We start from the raw sequence: 24,451 nt of genomic DNA, 5'->3' as shown, positions 1-24,451 counted from the left end.
TTTTTATGAATTGTGCTATCTAGTCATAATCTTCATCGAAGGAACCAGGTCAGCAATATAATAACATATTTTTAAAATATTGATGTTAACTAATATTCCAGATGCTGCTGGGAATGTATTAAAGATGGAATTATATAACACATCAGTGGTCTTGGAAGGTTAGAACGCCCTTGGAACTTGCTGAGATTAATACTGATTGGTAATTGGAGAGAAATTCCATACAGTCAGATTAATAGTTCACATTACATCTGTCATATGAGTCTAGCCGTAAGTATTAACGGTTCAGAAATTCATCTGATGTAACTTTCAGGTCATTTATCTCAGGAAAAACCCAGTTATGGAGAATGACAGTTTTCCTTACTTAAAAGCAGTTTCAATTGCTACTGTATTAGTTACTATTTTAGGTGTCTAAAATATTACTAGTGGAAATAAATAATAAATGTATTGAATTACCAAAACAAACTGGTATTTAACATATTTTAAATTGTTCAATTGCTGGCAATGCTTATAAAGAAAAATAACACAAAGAAGCATTGTTTGTGAGATACATGATTTTGTCTTTTATCTGTGAAATTTAAGAAATTTTAGAAATTCTAATATAAGAACACCTAAAATATTATATCACATTTAAAACAAAGAAAGATGGAGGTGGGGAGGGTATAGCTCAGTGGTAGAGCATGTGTTCAGTGTGTGTGTATGTGTGTGCATATATATATATATATATATACACACATATATATGGAAAAAGTCTACCAGATAGTTTAGTTTCTAATATTGATGTCATGGTAAATTTTGAAAGAGTGCACAGTATTCTCATATATCTACCAGTCACAAATATTAAGTAATTAGCATAAATCTCTGTATCATCTTTTCAGTCATCATTTTACTCCTATAGATCTACACATTTACCTTCAGCCACTCTCCGTCATTGACTTCCATTTATGTGTTTACAGCTTCTGTTGTAAATTATCATTTGCTTTTATCTTTCCCTGAGATAACATGTATCACATTTTAAAATGAAGCCATTCACTTTGGGATGTGTTGATCAATTATTTTCTTTGTGTGCCTTATTCACTAATCTGATAAATACTTGCAGTTGTGGATCAGCATAGGTGATTCTCCTCCCAGGGGAGAGGAGCCTGGCTTCCTAAAGGTGGTGCCCTGACATTCTTCTCATAAGATGGGCGGTCGCTTGCCAGGCAGACGCGCAGGACGTTATTTATTCTAAGCGGAAGGGGTGGTGTGCACAGAGGCAGGGGACATGAAACATCACGGTACTTTCACAGGCTGACAAATGGCATCTTTTGTCCAGGATACAATCCATCCACCAAGACTGATTAGGACTGTGTGCCTTCTCCTGCTTTGTATTCTGTGGGGAGTTTGATCACGGCTTCCCTAATTTTGTTTTCACCTTCGATATTCAGACCGGAGGGAGATCAGCCTTCCTGTCTATGCTGCTTGTAAAGACTCTTGATTTTTTGGTTGCCCTATCAGTGTGTATGGTTGACTCACGATTAAAATAATGAGCCCATTTTAGGATGTGACAATTCATTAAATATCGTCTTCTGCATTTTTTTCCTATATCATGTTTCTGTGTGGTTTCATTATGTAGGATAGCATGTCCGAACAGAATGACTATCGTCAGCTCCAATCCTAATTCAATCTAATTTTCTGACTCCCGCCGGAAGTTTTACAAATGAATAGTTGCTCAGCATGTAAGTGGAGATGAAAGAACTAGTTTCACATTTTCTTCCTTGAAGTACTTTACCTGAGAACAATCTCCCAACAGAAAGAAACAGAATGAAACTATCTTAGGCGTTCACCACTCGCTTGAACTTAACAATCTAGCAAAGGAAGCCCATTAGGGGAGAGACCATGAGTAGAAAATGATGAATTATTGCATGTTTTCAATCATAATAAGTCACATCTGATATGGAAACTTACATATTTTCCTGAATAGACCCAGGATAAAAAATAAAGGTGAAACTTCAACTTTCACCATGAATACCACTGGTATGCGTCCAATAAAGGATTGATAAATTAAAAAACAAAACACAAGTGTTACAACCAGAACATCTTTTGTCAAAAAGTGAGTGGGAGAGTGTGAATGAGCACGTGGCCTGAGACAGGAGAAGGCTGAGGCACAGAGTGGATGAAGAGCTGATTTTGCTCCAAGTAAATGTTGCTTCCTGGGTGTGAGTACACAAAACAAACAAACACACACACACACACACAAACCAAAAAGACCAATACAAAACCAAGCAGCATAGCCATTTCCCAAAGATGGTAGTATCAAAATAGAAAATAAAATGAGTGAATCACGTGAAAAGAATCAGTGTGAGGAGGTAATGCATCCCAACCAGGAAGGAATCCCCAGCCCCTGGTGGTCGGTTCTGGTCCTTGATGCTGGGACCACTGAGTCACTGGTGTCTACCGATCTGTGTATTGATGTGTAAGGGGCATTAAGTCATTCTTAGGCTGAGAATTTATATGTTGCATCAATTTTTGTTGCCTCAATCCTCCCTCCTTTACATCTTGAATCACAAAAGATAGTTTTTGCTTTAGTGTTCCCACTACTTTTGGTGTATTTTCTACAGCAAACTTCAAGCATCTTAATGAAGGAAAAACAAAAATATCCACAATGTGTCAACGTTCAGTTTATAGAGTGTGTGGAAGTAAATTTCATGCATATATCAAAAGACATATTATAGGAAACGTGGATTCTTCAGGTCATTTAGCCTCTCTTACTGCTCAGCAGGCTTCTGGGTTGACAGAGAATTCTCAGAAGAATTGGTGGCTTATGCTGGTATTAAATCAAATCTTTCAGGGACACCTTTTATTATTCTCCCTGATGTAAAGTGTTACTACCATCCTGAATCATTCGAACATTTATTCTCCCTTTTCCTTGCTTTCTATTTTGTTATGATGCTGGTGAGCATTTAAAGGTCCAGCCTATCTCATATACACTGAGATGCTGTTGAGCTTCCAGACGGAGATACATTTTGGTTCCAATCAGTGTGGAGTCCACCCAGGATCACACGCTCAGCCATCCATGATGGTTGTGTACAAAATTGAGACACGTTTTAATATTGCAACAATGTATTATAGAAGTTAAAAGAATTTGTATCTAGATAGACAAACTTAAGTAACCAAGAGTCAGGGTTGGCTTTCTCAATCCATCTCTTTATTACGTGGTTGATTGGGGCAAACAAAAATCTTTAATATTTAGTGAGTAGTTAAATGTGCCAGGCACCACTGTAATCATGTGACATTAAATCATTCATTCACAGTAAGTGAATAGCCATGGTGATAGGCAGTGCTATCGTGCCTATTTTAAACATGGTGGAATTGGGATGCAGAGCTGTGAAGACATTTGCCAGAGATCTGATAGCCAGCAAGCAGTGGCTATTCATTTCAAGCCTGAAGCCCTGTTTCTTAACCATCCTTGTGCTGATTTCTTTGAGCTTCAGTAGTTTCAATTATAAAATGAGATAGTTCTTTCTCCATAGGACTGTTACAAAGATCAAATCTCCTGATCGCTAAACACATTTCAAAAGAGGTGTTCCCTTTGCCCAAAGATTACACAAAGCTATGCTTTCCCCCAGGCTGAAGAGCCCCCAGATCAAGTACACAGGACTGGCTTTCAGGAACCACTCATCCTTGCCTGGCAAACTCATCTCAGTGCCCAAAGTGCAGGCCTCTCATCATGGCTGTGGACGCGTCATCTCTGTTGTAACCCTTACCAGCAACTCTCTGTTTCTCGGAAGCAAAAACAAGACTTCTTTGTCATGGCGTAGAAATGTCTTCCTGATGGGGCCCCTGCCCTCTTCCCTTCCTTGCCAGTCTCCTTTTGTTGTTCTTCACTCAGTTCATGCTGAATTACTTGTGGTTTCTGGATTCGTCCCACCACCGTGTCTGTGATCTTTGGGAAGTCTGCCCCTTCTGTCTCGGGAGACCTCCCCCAGCTGTTTTGCCTAACCAGTTCCAACCGCTTCGCCAGGTATCCAACCATCATCTCCAGTGCCTTCTTGGACATCCTGCTGCCACTCAATGCAGTCTTCTTTCATTTTCCCCTAACACTCAGTCTTGCCTTTTTATTAGCACACATCTTGTGCTGTTCTGCATATACTTATAAACCTGTTTCCCCTTTCAATCACTGAGATTTTTAGCAGAAGATATTTTGGTTCATCCTCTTATCTTCCGCAGAGCTTGCTACACTTAGCAACTGCTTGTTTGGTTGATTTAAATAAAATCCTGTAGCTAATTTTAAGAGCTGCATGTTTCCTTCTCAAGACTAAAATAGTAATGGATAAAGCCGTTGATAAACAAAACTAAGAGGGTAAATACTATGAGGTTTTACCCACTCTGCTTTATTCAGTACGGTGGCTTATATTTAGTTCTGTGTATCTTTGATGAGCACATTTCAACTTGTTCGACATCCTATTCCACTCTACTTATCCGCAGGCCATTTTCTCAGTAATTGGGACTGTAATAACTTAACTTTCTGTCGTTTACAGAATGCTTAGAATTTTGATTCACAATAGGAACAGCTCCATACAATGGAACAGACTGACAGAACTGAATTGGAGCTTTCAGTTCTGATTTGATTGGATTGCCCAGGGTGGAGAAAGAAAGGGAACACCTGACGCAGAGAAGTAAGTATATCGTGACAATGACACTTAATAACTTGCCCAAAGATTTAGGTTTCTTTGGATGGTATCTGCATTTCTTTATAGAGCAGGATGAATAAAAATCCCCCAGAGTGAAATTATCTACAGCAAATGTACTATTTCCCCCTTCTGTCTAATAAAGAAAGAACATTTGACACTGACTGGGTGCTTCCTTGCATAATAGTTACATCCTAGTTACATTATAGATTTTCCTTCCACTACAAGGCACAGCTCTTGTGTAAGGAAGGACCTATATACTGTTCATTTTCATTTATTATTTGCACCTAGCATTATATTTGCTTCTAAAAGAAATCTGCTCAATATAATGAAAGACAGAACGTGTTAGTCAAGTCATGTGCTTTATGATCTCCATGAAGATACAATAATCAATTTGCAAAACTTTACAAGGACAATGTTCCTAATGACCTAATAAACATTTAAACATGGTAGTCATCAAAATTATTAAATTCATCCTCAATCTCAGTTCTGCACATTCGTTCATGTTCCAGGAGCTTACTGGAAGTCTTCCAAGACTGAGGTTTGAAAATTCTCTCCTTATATTATGCTTTTATTAATAGGATTCCTTTAGTTTGGAAAGTGTCTCCAACCTGTCTGGTATTGTGGACAATGTATGTGTTGAGGGCAAATTTACCTAATTAATACCAAAGAGAAAGAAAGGGCAACCAATTTAAGGGAAAGCTTACGAAAAAAATCTCTTTCTATAAAACTGAATATAAACTTCTCAGAGCATAGTTAATGTGTAATAGGAGAATGTACTTGAATTTGTGCTAATATATCCTATTTAACTATCTCATGTAACTTGAACTTTAGCTTCTTTTTAATGATTCAGAATGCTCAGAAGTAAATATCATAATAATTTTCACTGTAATTGTCAGTAAAATCATCAGCATTGACTAGTCAGCAGAGTAGGGTAATTGCAATTATGTTCATATTCTTCCATGAATACAAGAAAGTAGACATGAAGAATGTATTTCTGAAGAAGAAATTGAACAGTTCTGAAAGTTTTTGTGTATATCAACTTGGTAGTACCAAATGTGAAAATAAGCACTTCAAAAAGAAGAAATATGACTGAAATTTGCATTTCAGTTAAAAATTTTTTATAGTTTATCAGTGACAAGATGAAGAATTCAATGTGACCAAAACTACATGTTAAAAGTGCATTCATGCAGAGTTTAAATCTTATATTAAAAAAATCAAAACCAGCCATTTAACGGTGTCAAGTTTTTATCCCACTGCACGTGAATATTGTGTCAAATTTAATTAAATTGTCTTACATCTATTCTAATCTCACAATCTCTGTACTTTAACTGCTGTGGTTAGACCAATAATATTTAATGTGGTTATTGATGTGGTTAGGTTAAATCATACCTTTTTACTAGTTTTTTCATTTGGTCTTTATTTTCTTTTCCTCCTTTATTCTGCCTTCCCTGGTCTTAATTGATATGTATTTTTTTAATTATTCGGCTTTAATCTCTGTTGACTAATTTTAATACTCTTTTGAAAAATCTATGTAGTGATTGTCCATGGTTTACAATATCCATTTTAAAATATTCTGAATCTAAATTCAAATAATGTTATACACCTTCACATGTAGTGTAAGGGTCTTATGGTGGGATATTCCTCCCTCCCACCTCTTGTGCCACTCTTTGCATATATTTTAGTTTCACATATACTATAAAAACAATACTTTGATAAAACTGTGCTTTAAAGAGCAGTGATTTTTTAGGGCAATTAAAATAAGAAAACATATTTATTTAGTCCCTTTTGATGCTCTATTTTTGAATAGGTCAAACCTTCTGAAGATGTCATGTTTCTGCTTCTTGAAGAGAGTCCTTTACCATTTCCGACAGAGTAGGTCTACTGGTAATGAATTTTCTCAGTTTTGTGTATCTGCGAGAGTCTTTATTTGTCCTTCGTGTTGAAGTCCGTTTTCAATGTGTATATAGAATTCTAGGTTAAGGGTTTTGTTTCACTTGTAGCACTTTAAAGACAGATTCCTTAGACTTCTTGCCTGTGTGGCTGCGGGCAAGAAATCTTCCCTGATTCTTATCTTTATCCCTCTGTAGATAAAGCGGTATTTTCCTCTGGCCACATTCAGATGCTCTCCTGCCTGTGGTTTTCAGCAGTTTGAATGCCTGGGTGGGTTTACCGTTTTTGTTTTGCTTTGCTCTGTTTATCAAGTTGGGTGTTGTCCGCGGCCCTTGGGTCTCTGGTATGATGTGTGTCAGTGATTTGTAAGATCCTCAGTTATTATTTTGTCCAGCGTGTCTTCTGCGTTGTGCTCAGTTTCTTCTCCTTCGGAGGCTCCAGCTGCGAACATGCTAGACTGTCTGATCCTGTCCTGCAGACTTTTAGTCTCTATAATTCCTATTTCTTTCTGTGATGTTGTCCTACAGCTCTTGAATTCTCTGTAAGTTTTATTTGTTTCTGTTTTTCCGTATGAATGTCCATTGGGGGCCATTCTTATTTGCCAATTTTCTAGCTCCCTGATTATTTCCTAGACTATGTTAGATTTAATCAGGAACAAGTTGAAAGAATCCCTCACGTCTGTTTGTTTCCTATTAGGGCATCCCTATTTGATCCTTTCTTATAGTTTCCATTTCTTTAGTGAAATTACCCCCCTGACCTTGTATGTTGTCCATTAATGCTTTTCACCTTTTATTATATTTCTGCTTAATTCTTTACTTGATGGGTTCAGTATCTGTGTCATATCTGAGTCTGGATGATTGCTTTGAACCTTCACACTCTGCTTTTTCTTACTTTATGTGTTATATCTCAGATTTTTTTTTTGAAAGCTGGATATACTTTGTAGGATTGCAAATAATAAGTCTTATTTTTTCTTTTTCTTTCTTTCTTTTTTTAATGAGTAAATGGGAGCATACATTTCCTTGTCCTAGGCCTTCGGTGTCCATTGTGTTTAACTCCAGCCGTAACTTGGGGTGGTTTTGAAGGTGGTCCCCACTTGGGTCTCTCTAATCAGCTTTCCATTTTCCCTTTGCTCTTCTCTCCAGGCAGTTTGTCCCTTGCAGCATTTTTATTTTTGTTTTGGTTCTTTTGTGGGGTGGTAACTAGGTTTGTTGATTGATTGATTGATTGATTTTTATTGGAGGTACTGGGGGCTGAACCCAGGACCTGGTGCCTGCCAAGCACACACTCCGCCTCTGAGCTGTACGCTCCCCGCTGTTGCAGCGCTTCTAAATCTGTTCCAGTGTGCTCTCACCCAGGGCTGCTTAGTGTGGTGATGGAGGGCAGTGTGTGGTGTGCATGTTCTAATGTTCAGTCTTGGCAGACGTTGCAAACCTGGGCTGTGGGGGTACGGCTTGTGTAGGTGTTCCTGCTCCCCTGGGGGAGGGGCCCAACTGTAGCTAGGTTCAGCATGCCACGAAGAACCAGGTCAGGTATCTACCAAGTTCCTCGTGGAATGCCCAAGGGAGCAGACAGCTCTGCCCCTCCTTAGGGCTGGAACTTTTTGTTTGCTTATCTGTTCCCTTCTCCCAATCAGTTTGCACCCTCAGGCCACCCTCAGGGTTCTGTTGCTGTCTCCCCCTGCCCCTCCCCCTCCTCTTTCTCTTCCTTCTGAAGACTAAGGCATCTCTCTCACAGAGGAGATAAGGAGGATGGGTTTGTGTGGATTTCAACCATGACTGAAACTTTCTCAGGATCTCCTTCAGCTGTTCTTGGAAGAAAAGCTTGCAAAAACATGTGAAACTCCCGTGTTATGGCCCCACGTGCTTTAATTCTCCTCCTAATCCATGCTTGCGTTTAGTAATTTGTCAAAAATGCCTAGCTGAATCCTCTTACCAGCTCATAGGACATTCAGGGGCATCTCTCCATCGGGAACCAGTCTCTCGTCCTAGCTCCTTCCTGCTTTATCCTCTCTCTCTTCAGATACTGATTTTACCCTGCAATCTCAGTTCTCTGATTATTTCTAGAAAAGTCTTGAATTTGCAGTTGTCCAGACTTTTTTATACTTTAAACTTGAGAGTGAGCTCCAATATCAGAGCTAAAACCGGAAGTCCTTGATTCCTTTTTTCTGCGAGTTCATCAGTTAAAATTGATGATAAATATTTAATAAGCAGGCATTTGGATGTATGTTTTCAAAAAATAAGAGTCTATTATATGACACAATACTTTCTTTAGGAAGAGCTCCAATAGTCTTATTAGCCAGAATGTTTATAATTTTCCATAACAATTGTGATGTCTCACTAGTTTCTATGTAAATAATTTTATAAATATGCAATTGATTGACTGGCTTTTCTTTTCACATTACGGGATACAAAGCTAAGAGTCAAGTAGGTGTTCCAGCTCCTGTTCCCACGTAGGTCACTATCGTTTGCATTCTTAGTGTCATTCCTGGCATCACTTCCCCTCCATCCATGCTTTTACTTCTTATGTTGCCTTACTTTTATTTCCCTCTATTTTCTTATCCTCCATGGGTAAAAATAGAAAGACAAATTAAAAAAAATAAATTATAAAGGAAAGGAAAAAGGGAGGAAGGGAAGAAGAAAAGGGCAAGCACGAGAAATAAAATAGGAAATAAAATGATTTGATTTCAATAAAGGATGTCAACATAAATTGAAAATTTTAGCAGACACTTGAAAAAGCCTAGAACACCAAGAAGGGGCAAAAATTATAAAAAGAGTGAGCACTTTTATTGGTGACTTAGACGTAAAAATCAATATTGTTATCTTTCATAAATTAATGTTATGCCCCAGTCTTCTCTCAGTAATGCAGTACCAAATTATGAAGATGTCATATTTAAAAGACTTCGAGATCAAGACCAATGCAGCGGTAGGGTTAACAGAAAATAGTTCGGGGAATTTGTGAGGGAACAGGCTGGGAGTCAGATGACTTCCGTTCCTGTTTTTCGCCTGTCGCTAGCAGCGTGACCTTGGTCAAGTTACTCAACCTTTCTGAACTTTGTTTTCTTCCTCTTTGAAAGAAGGGATTTAGATCCAATTATCTTTGAGTTTTAAAAATCTATACCTATGACTTTATAGGTAGGTTAAGGTAGGCTGTGTTGGGCATTTAATGCCAAAGCTGAAGATTTTGGACTTGATCCCCTAGTAAGTGGAAGCCCTTTGAAGATATCTGAATAAGAGGTTACCAGAAACTTTGGAAGAAGGGGTTAGTTTGGAAGGAGAGTGGTTAGCATGTGGGTGAAGTGGAGAGTGATGGCCTGGACGAGGGGGTGGTGCAGAGGTGTGGTGTTTGTGTGGTGTAGTGATGCAGAGGGCAGATGATGGAGTGCCAATGCAGGACTCAAGTCTCTGTGTTACATTAGAGCTAATACAGGACGAAATGTGAGCAGCAATGATTCAGGAGAAGGCTCAGGATAGCCAAGGCGGCGTATGTCCTAGGGATTTAAGAATTTGTTCCAAGACACTATCTCCCTTTCAACAGGCACTTTCCCTTTATTCTTGCTTATAGATTACTGTGTTTATACAATTAAATACCAGAAGTGTTCTTTTCAGTTAATACAATGAAACACTTAATTTTAGGTTTCTGGAGTGATCTCAGTCTTGAATGGTCTACTTTCAGTGTCATTGAGACATCATATGGGAATTCTGGCATTTGGGAGGAATAGTCAAGACTGTTTTCCAAACTGCCCCCACCCCACAACTGTATCGTATCCCTTATAGTAACATTCACATTCACACGCTAGTTGTGCCATCCATAACTATCCCTTACTGACGGATGAGATAGTCTGGATTTCACGAGGATGCTGAGCATAACCCCTAGTTTACTGATGACAAAGAAACCTGGCTGGCACCTGCTGTTACTAGCACCACCTTTAACTTTCAAATGTGTTCATCTTTTAATAATAAATTCTACAGATATCCAATTTTAGAGCAATTCAGTACTAGCTAGACACGAGTATCTATTTTTCCCTTTCACAGACGCACAATTTTCTGACACTCTTTTGTATGTATTCCAGGATTGAGAACCGCTAGTCTAGGATATATGCAAACTCTCTTCAGGATACTGTAAGGCATATAAAAAAAATAATACACACGTCACACATCAAATCCTCACCTCACTCCTCCCTCCCCAACACACACAAAGAATCAGAAAACTTGAGTTTTCCCGGAGGACTGATACCAGATACAGGGTGTGGCTGACAGACTAATGTCCCCCCTCCAAAGATATCCATCTTTGTCCCCAGAATTTGTGAATACATTCTGTTACATGGCAATTAAGGTTGTTAATAAATTGACCTTGAGATGGGGGGATGACTCTGAGATGGCGGTTATCCACATTGACCCAATATAATTACGAGGGTCCTTATAAATGAAGGAGGGAGGAAAGACAGTCAGGGCAGAGTGATGCAATATAGGAACTTGATCTGATGTTGACAGCTGTGAAGGTGGAGGAAGAGGGCTGTGGGCCAAGGAATGTGAACGGCTCTAGAAACTGGAAAAGGGTAAGGCAGACGGATTCCTCCTGACAGTCTCCAGAAGGAAACACAGTCCTGCTGACGCCTTGATTGAATTCTAGTGAAATCCATTTCAGACATCTGACCTCCAGAATTATAAAATAATAAGTTTATGTTGTTTTAAGCCACTAAGTTTATGGCTGTGTGTTACAACAGGAATAGGAAACTAATACACAGGGGTATATAAAATTCATTCAAATTTTTAAATAGTGCTAATGATATTGTCATGTAAATTGTCCAGTGCATTTTATATTTAAGAAAAAAACATCAAAGCAAGCCACTCCTTAAGCTCAAGATCAGACAGAAGCTTCTCTCTTCAGTAAGTTAGTTTGCTTTCTATTGGTAGACAATAAGATCCAGGTGTTTTGTCTTCTCATATTTGCTCCAGAGATCTAGGAGAGTAAGAATTGGGTTTTATGGTTTGCTGTAACCTTTATTTCTTACTATGAATTTTCTCTTCCCAATTTTTACGTTAAAGATTAATCTTTTAGGATTTTGATAATATCATCTTTGAATACATTCGTAAAGACAAAGGATAAAATAAATTAAAATATAATAATATTAAAACATAGATTGATTAAAACTAATTGATTGGGTGTAAACAATCAATTTCTACTTGATAGAAAACCAGAAATGTCAGTCTTGTCCAACACACAAATTGAGAATTGGTCATATATTTACATTAAGATAATACAAAAGTTGAAGAAAATATTAAAAAATGAATAAGGTAGTAAACATTTTCTAATTCTATTATCTTTTTCTGTTTTTGTGGATGGGGTCAGTAAGTTAAAACAGGGGTCAGATGAAACCAGTTCAACCATAACTGGTGGTTAAATTAATCAGCCACAGTTTGTTGTTTTACCTCTGGAGTCTAATTAGAACTGTCCTCTGGTGGAAGGAAAGCATAAACTTGTCCACCCCAACAACTACCCTGAGTCTCTTCTGTGTGTGGAGTATCACACACAGCATGTGGCTGGTTACTCAATGTAGAAATATTTGGAATTTCTGGTCACATCTCATGGAATTATTTTCATTTATTGAGTAACAGCTATGTGTCTTTTTGCATTACGTAAAATTTAGCTACAAAAGAACGATATTTTCATATAATTACACAAGGGTGCTTGGTCGAGATGCTCTGGTACAGACAGCAAGTACAACAGAAGCCAGAGAACGGAGAGGTTGCGTCTGCCTGGAGCTGGGGAGGTGCTTCCCGGAAGCGCTGCCGTGTGACTTAGATTATTTTCTTGGCCAAGTACAGTAGTGGGGCATGTAAGTTCTTCGTGTACATGCATACGTCCCGTGTGAGCCCAGACGCACTGGGACTTGGATTTCAGAGATTCTGCGTTGACTAATGGTAATGAACAAGGAAGGACAAATAGATAAAGACCTGACATTTTTTACAGAAATAATCCTCAAAAGATTCTTACTCTTTGTGAATGGAATTACTTCACTGCCATCGTCTCAGGCTTTGGACATTATTTATTTCTTTACCAAAAACTGAAAATAAAGAAGTATTGGAAAAACTTGTTACTACATTGAACCATTCAGGAAAATACATCTGTGTGTGTGTGTGTGTGTGTGTGTGAGTGTATTTAAATTTGTAACTTTTGAGCAGAGAGAGAGCAAGTAAGCAAAGTTATAACCCCATGGATTAAACTGCTACTAAATCCAGCTTCGTTCTATCTGTTAGGTGGGCTGAAATAAATCTTGGTAACTATGGTGGAACATAGAGAGTAAGTTACATTTGGCACATTAAAAAAATATTGCTAAATACCTATTTTGTTAATTAATTGTGTTTGATATCAGAAGAAAAAATACGCCTGTTCATTTGTAAAGAAGCTTCATTACATTGGTATTAAGCATTTTCAAACATGGATCTTTGCGTGGATTCATTCATTCATTCTTTATATTTATATATATGATCACCTATTTCTCAATGAATAAAAATTGAATGTTGTTTATTATTATTATTTTTTAAAATTTTGGTTGTGTCAAGTCAGAGAGAGTAGTTTTCATTTATTTAGTTCCAGAACACAATGAAATTCCTTGGCATATTGTAGGAGCCTAATAAAAAATACTTCATGAACAGATCTGCATCACTGTAATCCAAGTGCTCATAATGCTGTTACTTTAAATATTTAGAGCGGCTAATATACCCAACCTCCACTTACATGCTGATCAGCCCAGTTCCTCCAACTTGTCATATGAGAAGGGTTTTTTTTGTCAGTCTCCTACCCATTTCAACCTAATCTTCAAACTCTCAAAGACTTGTGAGAAACTGAATTCCCTGCTATGGAGGATACTGAAAGAAAGAAAAATGTAGAAATCCTCCCAGACTATTTCTAATAGGATGCATACTAGCTAAAATAATGAAGACTTGGGATTTTTGGAATAGACTGAAAAATCCTAATGTCGCATTATGCAGCATAGCTAATTACCAGGGTTTCAAATATGTTTCAGATCCTCACATATAGTAGAGCCCCGGTTAACTGACCATCCTAACGTTTCAGCCAGATTCATCTGTTTCACTGGTTGTCAGCTGGGGGCTGCTTTGCGTCCCAGGGGACATTGGGCACGCTTCAGAGACATTTTTGATTGTCCCGACCGAGGGTGGAAGAGAACACTGTCATCAGTGGGGAGAAGCCACTGGTTAACATCCTACAAGGACTCAGCCAGCCCCAAACGCAGTAGTGCCCAGGGTGACAAATCCTGACAAATACTTGCATTATAACATGGCTTTCAGGTTACATTTTCCTAAAGGTAAGATTAAATACATTTCATTTAGTAAGTGAAAGATTTAACAGAAACTCTTCAAATAAATGTATTACACCCCTCAACGTCCACAGTCATACTCAGTGTGAAACTAGGCTCAAGGACTCACCCAGTGGTGCAACTTCCTTAACTTCTGAGGTTCCGTTAATACTCTTGCAATATCAGACTTAAAACATCAGTGTCCCTCGCGTATCAGAATGGCTTGTTTTCTGTATTTCTAAGCAGAAGTTCCTTGAGGATCCCCAAGTGTGGGACACGGTCTCAGCCTTTGTTTACAAGGGAGTCATCTGGGATTCAACAGCCAGTTCCTGCTACTCTCCATGGGCCAGCGGCAGCCAGCGTGTTTCCCAAGACTTTGAAAACAAAGTTATTTGGGCCCCAGCAAAATTGGGTTCATTTCGTGTTTTCTGACTGTGTGCTCTTTCTTACGGATAGACGAAATTCATCACATAATATCATAATGTATCGTTTATTTTAGCTCTTTGTTATAGTGTCTTTTGACATCGGAGGGAAGTGATAATAATAATGATAATAACTCTGCTAATTAAAACCAGAATATTATTCACTTACCAGTCCATAAAGCCATCTTGGGCTTTCTTTTGTTTTTCTTTGTAATATGTCTTTGTTGCTTTCCTGAACACCTCCACCATCTGAAAGCATTTCACGGCACTTTTCACATGTCATATAACGCAGTTGGAAGGAGACTGAAATATTATATGCTTCTGCACTTAGGAAGGCGCGAGGCAGAATGAAGGGCTCGGTTTCTTTGTCTGGATCGTTTTGTTGTAGGTGTTAATTTGCCAAGGTATTTCTCAATTACTGCTCAGACCCTAAGCATTGTACTCTCTGATTGGGTAAGTATTTAGGAAGAGAGTCAAAGAAAATCCGTCACTGGCAAATGTTTACTCAGTGTTTCGTGTTTGATCTTTTTGGTACAATCTTCCTAGTAAAGCTGGAATCTATTTTCAATGACTGCATATGAATGCAGCACACGTTCTGTGGCTAACAGATGCCATCTGTAAAAGCATTTACTTTAAATTAGTGGAATAAGTAATCAAAAGGGCTTTGTACTTAATGCAAAACTTTTGGTGACTATTAAATGCTCATTAGTGGGTGTTTTTGCTGTATGACTGTCAAAATCAGAAGGACGTTTATGTTCGATTTCCTGAGTGGGTCAAGATTGAATATGATTTTACAACCTAAATAACAGAAATGAATGCAGGTTATTTTGGCATCTCCAGATGTTTCTTAAACTCTTTGCCCCTAAACCCCAAACTTAGTGCCATTTCAAATTCTGCCATGGTATTTTAGTGACGATTTTAAAAATTAAGTATTTGACATCTTTAGAGAACTAGGCGACTTTCATCCTCCCTCCATTTATAAATGGAAAAAAGGTACTATCTCTTGGGCTAAATATCACTGCAGCCTATCCTTTATGGAGATACATCCCCAGGGAATCAGATAATATCAAATCAGCTTAACTATGCACTTATTACAATAGCTAATTATTTAACGTGTTTAATTATCTTATGATGGCTTATTTGGTAGATTGTGTATGTGTCACAACTTGATTGAATCTCTGGACATATGTCCTTATTATTGCTTTGCTTTTAATTAAATATTCAATAGCTGTCTTGCTTAATCTAGAGAGATGTGTGTACTGCTTTCACCGTCATCATTTATGTGCACCATGCACAGGAATGGTACTGTTTAATGAGGATAAAGGTTTAACCCAATTCACAGTCCTCACACTGAGAAAGTTAAATCTCAGATCCACTAACTAAAGTCTGTTGGTGCTCTGATGATAAAAGATGATTTTGAAGACACTTCCTGCAACCCTCCTGCATAGAGATGCAAAGAAGAAACCCAAGAGCTCACAAGATCACCCCCAACTTGTCTGCAGGCAAACTTGCACGTGGAGACCAGTGTTGATGGTCAAGTACAGAAAAGCAGAGCAAAGTCGCGCTGGAGCTCTAAAAGCTTGCCAGTTCGCAAAAACTAACGTAAGGTCGGCGTCATGTCACTTCCTTCGGGACATGTAGAAGGTTGGCAAATTCACCTGCTTCTCTCTTCTACTTTCGAAAACCTTCACCATAGACAGCACTTACTTGAATTGCTCTCTATGTCGTCCAGAATTTAAGCTATTTTTCTCACTTGTAAAAGTCTAGTTGTCCATCAACTTTGTCTCTGATGGCTTGAATACGCCATATATTTTCAAGAGAAAGAGAGGAAGATCACCTTGATTTTGCTCCCGTTGCAAAAACCTCTTTTCTTTAAATCAGTCTGAAAAGCCTCTCACTCCAACTAGCCGTCTCCTTTTTTTTTTTTTAACATTGATTTACAACAGAAAAAAAGATTTTCAACTGAACTGGAGTCGTTTATAAACAGCTTATGAGAGGCAAAGCATGCTTTGGGGGAGTGGCCATGGGAAGAACAGTTGACAAGCACAGTGAAAGTTTTGTGTCTGTGTCGGCTGGAGGGGTTGATTCTTTCCATGTAATTAACCCAAAGAATGAGAGAATGGAGCAAAACTATTTACAACGGGATGAAAAATATCCTGGCCCTATTAATGACGATCATCTGTTGGAAATGGAATTAGAGTCCTCATCAGTCAGTTGTTTATTAATTATTGATGCTTTTTTTCCCAAATGTCTGTCTGTTCAATGAAAGCTTCATGGTTTGGATACAAAAGTACTCTCCATCCTAAGCCTCGCAGGCTATTGGGAAAGATATTTAAGTAAATGAAGTAATAGTGAAGTGACAGGCTTGACAGAGTGCTGCCGTATGGATGGGGGCAGAGAGAGAAAAACGTGCTTGTAAAACAGAATGTAAGGAATACTGCAGGAAAAGCAACAGGTGAATGGATTCTTAAAGGAAGAGACAAAGTAAAGCAAGTCCTAAGTCAGGAGATAAAAAGACAAGATGCTTCCTTTGTGGCAGAAGGAGAAGCAGGGAAGGTCACGGAGGCGAGGTTTTCCTCAACATCCAAATGAAATCAATCAATCTCTATGCATGTTTTTCTGCGTGATAAACAAATTGATCGCAGGTTAGCCAGTCTGATAAGTTTCAGCCATATTAATCCCCGAGGCAGTTAGTGTGGCAGAAACAAAATCAAATTATCTCAGACTCATTCTTTGGAACTTCTAGAATATCTGAGCAAAAGTCTCTCAGTGGACTCATATTAAAGTGAAGAACACAATTTTATTAAAAAGAGAGAGGAAGAGAGAGAGAGAAAGAATGAACGAATGTGTGCCTTTGTTCCTGACTCTAAACAGCTTTTACAAACTTGGAAAATAAGCAGAAGGGAGAACACAAAAATATTTCTAAGTTAGCATAGTGTTTAAAATACTTTCACCAAGATGGAATTGTATCTCAGGCTCCCTTGATCTAAGGAGATTACTATTATGAAATGGTAGTAAAAGTAAGTTTCCTGAAACATTCTTAAAACAACACAGTGAGGTGGATTCTTTCAATGGAAAAAGAACAAGACTTAAGAACTCCTATATCTGTATTTTGACCACCCATAGATAACTTAACATTTGTACTTTCTTAGTTATTTCTCCACACAGAGAAAAAAAAATTAAAACCTTTAGTCACTAGATATCAAATCCTGGTGGAAACACAGATTTTGATTTCTTTGTCTCCACAAGGAATTCTGTCATTTGATTGGCATTATAGGCTCTGTATAACGTCCTATGTGTCTCATTTGAGTTAAAGGGCAATAAAGCATCACATGTCCGCTACTGAATCATTTATAGAAAATGCCAGTATTTTAACATAACAAGAGGATGAACTGGAGTTATTACCTTAGCAAATATTCTCCAGATATTTTTCTCATTGGAAGAAAATTCGTTGACCTGGTTCTTTAAATTCCAGCGTGAAGAAACTGAGTGGTAGAATCTCTCACAAAGTGGAGTGATCGTGGTTCCAAAGTGGCGGGGCAGTGTCTTCCAGAGTATGGGATGACTCCATCGTCCTCTGACAGCTCGACATTTTGATAAATGCTGTGGGCAGGCACGCTGTCTTTGCTTTCATGCTCTGGGCTAGAACTCACGCTTCTGGGCCACTGGCCATTCTGACGCCCCTTAAGGCACCCCAGGATTTTCTGCTCCATCATATCCATCATACCCTACAGGAAGCTCAGAGACCACAGTCCCCGCCTGGTAGTGAGAAGACAACGGAACAAATGTGCTTGGACCCAGTTTCAACCCACTAGAACTCACCTGCACTAACTTCTCTGATTGCTTGTTTATTCCTTCCTATCTTGGAGGTGTGACCCTTCTTGTCCAAGCCTTGTCCTTTCCTCTATGACTTAGATCCTGTATTCTTCTGAGAACTTAAAATTTTTGCTCCAACATCATGTCACGTCTGAATATTCAAAAATATTTGTATACTTGTCTCCCATTTCTGTACCGGCCACCTTCCATCTGAGAGGGAAACATACAAGTTTGGTCTTGTATCTAGGCAAGTAGAGGTGCATGTAGGTGAATCATGGTCTCATGTCAACTTCCTAAGCATTAGCCTTGACCGAGAACCCTTGGCCAAGAGCCCTTGTGAAGTCAGTACCCCCAGGACCAGGGGCAGCAGCTCTGTCCAAGGAGGTGTGTGATGAAGGACTCAATATTTCTTTTCATGTCCATGAAGTACCAGGTGCCAGGCTGGGTGCCTTAGAAACAGTCAAATTTAAGACTTTTAGCAGTGCTACAGGATTTTTAAAAATGTTAATTAAGAAGGAACCTGAAGCCCAAGAAATTTTGTTAAAAATCTAAGGTCACACACCTGGCAAATGCTTAAGGATGATTTTTGTCCAGTTGTTATGCAGCTCCTGAACCAGAGATGAACCATAGATCATTTATACTTCCGTACACACCATGTTCTTCCCGTCTGCTTCTTGTTATCTCAGAAGCCATAAAATATGTTAATGTTATTATATTTTGGCACTTGAACGGATGTGTAAAATCCTCTCTGTAATAAAATGGGAAATCCACCAAAGCACTTCTGCTTCATATTAGATTACAGTGGTTGACCCGGGGATGGTGCGTGTTTAAGGTGCCAGCTTAAACCTCAGGGTTTGTCCTAGAACATGGTGATAACTCGAGAGAATGCCTGACAGACAAATAGTTCATCCAGATCTGAGGGTGTGACAGACATGTTCTCTAAGTGGACAAGATGAACACCTCATGTGAAGGATAACTGCTAAGAGTATTAGCTACCAATGATAAAATTAAAGCTTCCAGTTGAAATTAGAATTTTGTAAAAACTGTATCAGCCACAGTAAGCTTGAAACTTTCTCGATCCTTAAAGAATTTTTAATTGAGGTTATGGACAATGGCAAGTGTGATTTCTTTAATAATGTGTAACAGAATTTGTCAACATTTGGAAGATCTGCGTGAGTGAGTGAACCAGTATTTTTCAAGGGCTCATGATGCTATAGCCATGCACGTGTAAAGGATCCATTCAGAATGCAAGATAGACTACATAATAGAATAAAATGCAAAAAAAGTTTTGATGACATTGGATTCCACATTACAACTAACTTTAAGACACTACCACGTAATGAATTTGAGTGTAGCGTCAAAGAAGAATGTGTACAAATATCTGGAAAGACTGTGATGTAAACATTCCTCTCTTCCAATTCTGTATCTGTGTGAGGCTGTATTTCCTTAATACACTTAACCCGGAAAAGCATTTTGAAGCAGATTGAAAGCAGAAACCGATACGAGAAGCCAGCTGTCTTCTATTAAGCTGGGCATTAAAAAGATTTACAAAATGTAAAACAATGCCACTCTTCTAACTGAATTTGCTTCTTTTAGTTATTTAAAATTATATTATTTAACACACAATGGGTATATTTATTTTAGATAAATTAATGTTTTTTAAAAGTACTAGATTTAATTTCTTAGATAGTAAATGTTGATAGATGAAGACCATAAAAACAAAAGTTCTTTGGAGTCTACAGTAATTTTTGAGAATATAAAGAGAATTGACATCAAAATACAGAGAACCCGGTGTTAGTTTCCAAGGCTGCCATGGCAAAATACCGAAACTGGGTGGCTTGAATTAAATAAATGTACTCTGTCATAATTCTGGAGTCTAGAAGTCCAAGCCCAAAGTGTTGTAAGGCCACGTTCTCTGTGGAGGCTCAAGGGGAGAACGTCTTCCATGCCATTCTCCAAGCCGTTGATGTTGCCAGCAATCCTTGTCACTCCTTGGCTTGCGACTACTTAATTCCAAACTCTGGTGTCTTTTCTCTGTGTGTCTGTGTCCTTATGTGGTCTTCTGTGTGTATGTGTGTGTGTGTTTCTTACTTTCTTTTTATAAAGTGGCCAATGATATTGGATAAATGGTCCACACTACTCCAGAATGACTTGACTTAAGTCTTAATTATATCACAAAAACTTCATTTCCAAATAAGGTCACGCTCACCAGTATCAGGAAGTAGAGCTTCAGGACCTCTCTTGGGGGGTTAGAGTTCAGTCTGAAGTAGCCTGTTTTATAGAAACCCAGTGGAGCATGAAGACGCCTTGCCTGCTTTATAGCGCTTTTTTGGTTGCTGTTTAGTTGTAAACAGCTTCAGCTGATTCTGCTTTCCGTCCTCTGCTTTATGTTGTGCTTGGCGCCCAGTTGGCACTCAGCAGACTGTGACTGCTGACTGAACCAACCGATTTTACTACCTCACAAGGAACCTTGGAGATTCCTCCATTGTTGCTTCTTTGGCTCACCTAAGACCTCATTCAAGAATGCTTTAGTTTCAGTTCATCATCTGACACAGCTCCCTTCTTGATTTCCTTCTGGATAGGCAGTGTGATACGCACCATGAATGTGGGATTTAGAGGCAGACTCACCTGGCTTACCGTGGGAAGCCTACCATCGTGTTAGGTGTACAATTTTCAGCCTAATCCTGTACATCTCTGAGTCTGGTTCTTTTTTCTGTAAAAATATGAAGACAAACGTTGCCTATAGAAATTCTGCAAGAATTTACTTAGATTCTATATGTAAAAGTCTAATGTGTTTTTTCAGATTTGATCGCTCAGAAGAATCCGCTATAAATTCTGAAAGTCTGGGGTGGAGCCTGGGGATGTGTCTTTTTAAATGGTCCTCAGGTGACGATGATGTGTAGACAGCTTTGAGAACTACCAGTGTGATGTGTTGGCAACAGAATGAAGACAAGGCTGGTTTTGTACAACGTGGGAACAAATACCACTTCATTAAACTTCTCTGGATGCCAGAATCTTTCGTGTTAATCTCAAGCAGGGTGGACCCGGTTCAAGCATCAAATCATCTGTAACAATACATTAAGGATTTCTCAATAAGAGACATTGTAGGTGTTTTTATTTGTTTGTTTGCTTTGAAGAGAGAGTTTGTTGAAAATGACTAAACCCATGCCCAGCTCTTTCCAGGGATGGGCTGCTTCTTGATCAGAAAAGAACTGAAAAACACACCTTATATTCTATCAAGCCATGACAATTTCCTGGAAGAAAGGCACCAAATTCCTCCTTGACAGGGGTGGCACTCTTCCCAAAGTTGAACTTTGGAGGACTGAGTAGTTTGTAAAACTCCCTGGATCAGTGCTTGGCATACAGTAGGTGCTCAACGATTGTTAGAGTCTCTTCATCTCCATTTTTCTATTGGTTTGGAAAAAAATTAATCTTTGGGGGAGCGTAGAGCTCAGTGGTAGAGTGCCTGCCTAGCACGCACATGGCCCTGGGTGGTTCAGTCCCCAGTACCGCCACTGAAAAAAAAAAACAACCTTATTACCTTCCCCTTAAAAAACAAACAAAGCAAACAAAAACCCCCTCAAAAGACCAAACAGTAACAACAAAAAAAGTTAAAAAAATACAAAAAAAATTAATTCTGGAAATGGGAAATCCAACAAATGGTTTGGATCCTGAGCCTGCTAACGCATCCAGTAAGGCATTTTCTGTCATTTCCCCCCCCACCCACCAGAGGTACTGGGTGTGTAATGGAGACCAACGCGTGAGTAGTGGTTTGCACTTTTCTAAAGTAGTTAAAAGTAGGCTGACATTCTATACTTAAAGCCAATTATTAGTAACTTAAATGGCAGTCCAAGAGAACAGAGAATCAGAACACAACGCTTATGTTTTAGATGAAGCAACACTCTAATGTTGGCGCGTGTTCAGTGCATTGTTGTCTCTGTGTCTTCCCATTTCAGAAACACGAACGCTTCAAAGAGCAACATCGAGTTCTGTATGCTTTTGTTTTGATGGTGGCATAATGAGAGAGAATGTCTGAGCTCATGCGGCATAATGTCATTCTTTGGCTGTTTCTGGACATTTTTGTCCAGTGCTCTTAAGTCAAACAAAATCCTGGTATATCTTTCCTCTCTGACAGGCCAAGTTCAGGGTCTTTCTGTAAGATGTAATCAATTTTAAAGGAGGTAGGAGCCTGGAAGGAAGAAGGGCCCCTCAAATTTTCCAGTCACAACTGCTTGAGCCCTGGCAGTTTGATGACACGGGAATGCCCGCTTGGTTGGAGGGCTTGAGTGCGTGTCTGGAGCTAGCTGCCATGCGATGGCTCAGCGGCCTGGTCTTTTGAAGGCTGCCTGAAAAAGCTCTCCTATAAACTTCCTTATTTATTCTGTTTATTGGATGCACCCATCACATCATAGTGTCTGGTTACATTTACAAGGGTAATAAAAAAGCCGACACAATTTTTTCTTGGCAATTTGATGGAGTACGTGGGGTACAAAGGGAATGTAAGTGTGTGTAGTTCAGCTATTTCAATTTTCTTTAAAAAAAAACTTAACTTTTTTGTGTAGTTTTTTTAGGATTATGATGTCATACAATCACAAAGGAAGAGTATATACTTTTAACTGACACATTCAAGATAATAACATGATGGAGACTGGGGCATCATGCTGTACACCAGAAATTGACACATTGTAACTGACTATATGTCAATTTAAAAAAATAACGTTAGTAACGTTAATTTACTATCTTATTAGAAAATGTATTACTTAATATCTTATTAAATGTATTATTATTAAAAAATAACGTTATGGAAAGCCTTTCCCATTCTTCCTCAAGGCCGTCTGAAATAAGGGGAGATTTCTTTGGAATGGATGCTACATTGGTGACCTTGTTCTCGTGGCCAGAGTAGCACATCCAGAAGAGTCTCAGATTATCTGCTCTTCTTGGATTTCCCATCAGATTCACAAGCTTATCACAGCATTGAGCAGACCTGCAGTTGCTCAGTTGTGAAGTGGATGAGACTTTGCCATAAAACTTTAAGTGGAAAGTGAGTCGGGTGACTACTTGGAGCCAGAGAAGCACTGAATGATAAATAAGGGTGTGTGGCTGGATATGTGGGCACGCTAACACGCATGTTCACAAGTGTCTTATGTGCATCTCAAGAGCTAGACAGCTGAAGGAGACAGCATCCAAATGAAAGAACTTTGATTTTGCTCAACACATTGTTATTATTTTCTGCATACACCCATGATGCTGTCAAGTATAATTAAGCATAAGACACGATAATTCACTCAGCTGAGCTCAGAATTTCGAGTACTCTGTCATTTTTATTTTATTGCAGTGGACAGCCACAGCATATACCAAACTACGTCAAATGAAGACGAGAATAACGATGATAATTGATCAAGGATTGGGGGGAGGATAGAGCTCGATAGCAGAGCACGTGCTCAGCATGCACAAGGTTCTGGGCTCAGTCCCCAGTACCTCCGTTAAAAAAAAAGACTGATCAACGCAAACGAAAGATATATACTTTAAGATCATTTCCAACATAATAGAGTATCCATGTTTGCCCCTCTTGGGGAGTGAAGGGAATGTGAGCTATCTTGATTGTGATGATGATTTCAGTGGTGTATACATCTATCAAAATCCATCATGTTGTAAATCTAAAATATGAAATATGCATAGTTTACTGTACAGAAATCATGCCACAATGAAGATGTTTAAAAAATGAAGTCTCCATGTTTAAAATATCCTTAAAAGGACACAAAAGTTCACATCAGATTCTGTATAGCAAATCTTTTTTATCCCTTTCTAATTGATTCCACTGTTCCTAGCACAAATCAAGAGTAAAAAATAATTAATTTTTTTCTATGTCTTTCTTAAATATTAATAATGCTACCTTACTATTTACTACTCTTTAAAAAATTGCATAGCTAACATGTCAGCGACAGTGATGAAGCAGATTTCGTGCCTAACTCCATAAACCAATACCTCCTTAAATACATTTCCCTTGAAAAAATGCCAGAGAGACAGTCCCTTTAAAATTTTGTTTGAGTTTATTGCTATACAAAATAATTAATTCTGGGTCTTTGGAGATTAAAAAAATCTAATCTTACCAGCTCAGACTGTATATTCTAGTTGGAGAGATAAGACCAGTGCATAAATAAATATAATGTAAGAAAAAATAGTAAACAACAATAAAAGTGCACTTATATTTTACAGTAAGTTCAGAAGAAGAAATTATTTCAGAGGATTTAATTCTTTTCAATGAATTGTTCTTGAAGTTAGGATATATGTGAAATTTTGCTAGGTACTGGGACTTCAAAGACGAATTTGGAACG

Source organism: Vicugna pacos, chromosome 14 (assembly GCF_048564905.1).
Source record: "Vicugna pacos chromosome 14, VicPac4, whole genome shotgun sequence".
NCBI classification, from domain to species: domain Eukaryota; kingdom Metazoa; phylum Chordata; class Mammalia; order Artiodactyla; family Camelidae; genus Vicugna; species Vicugna pacos.
Note: the sequence above shows the minus strand (reverse complement) of the source record.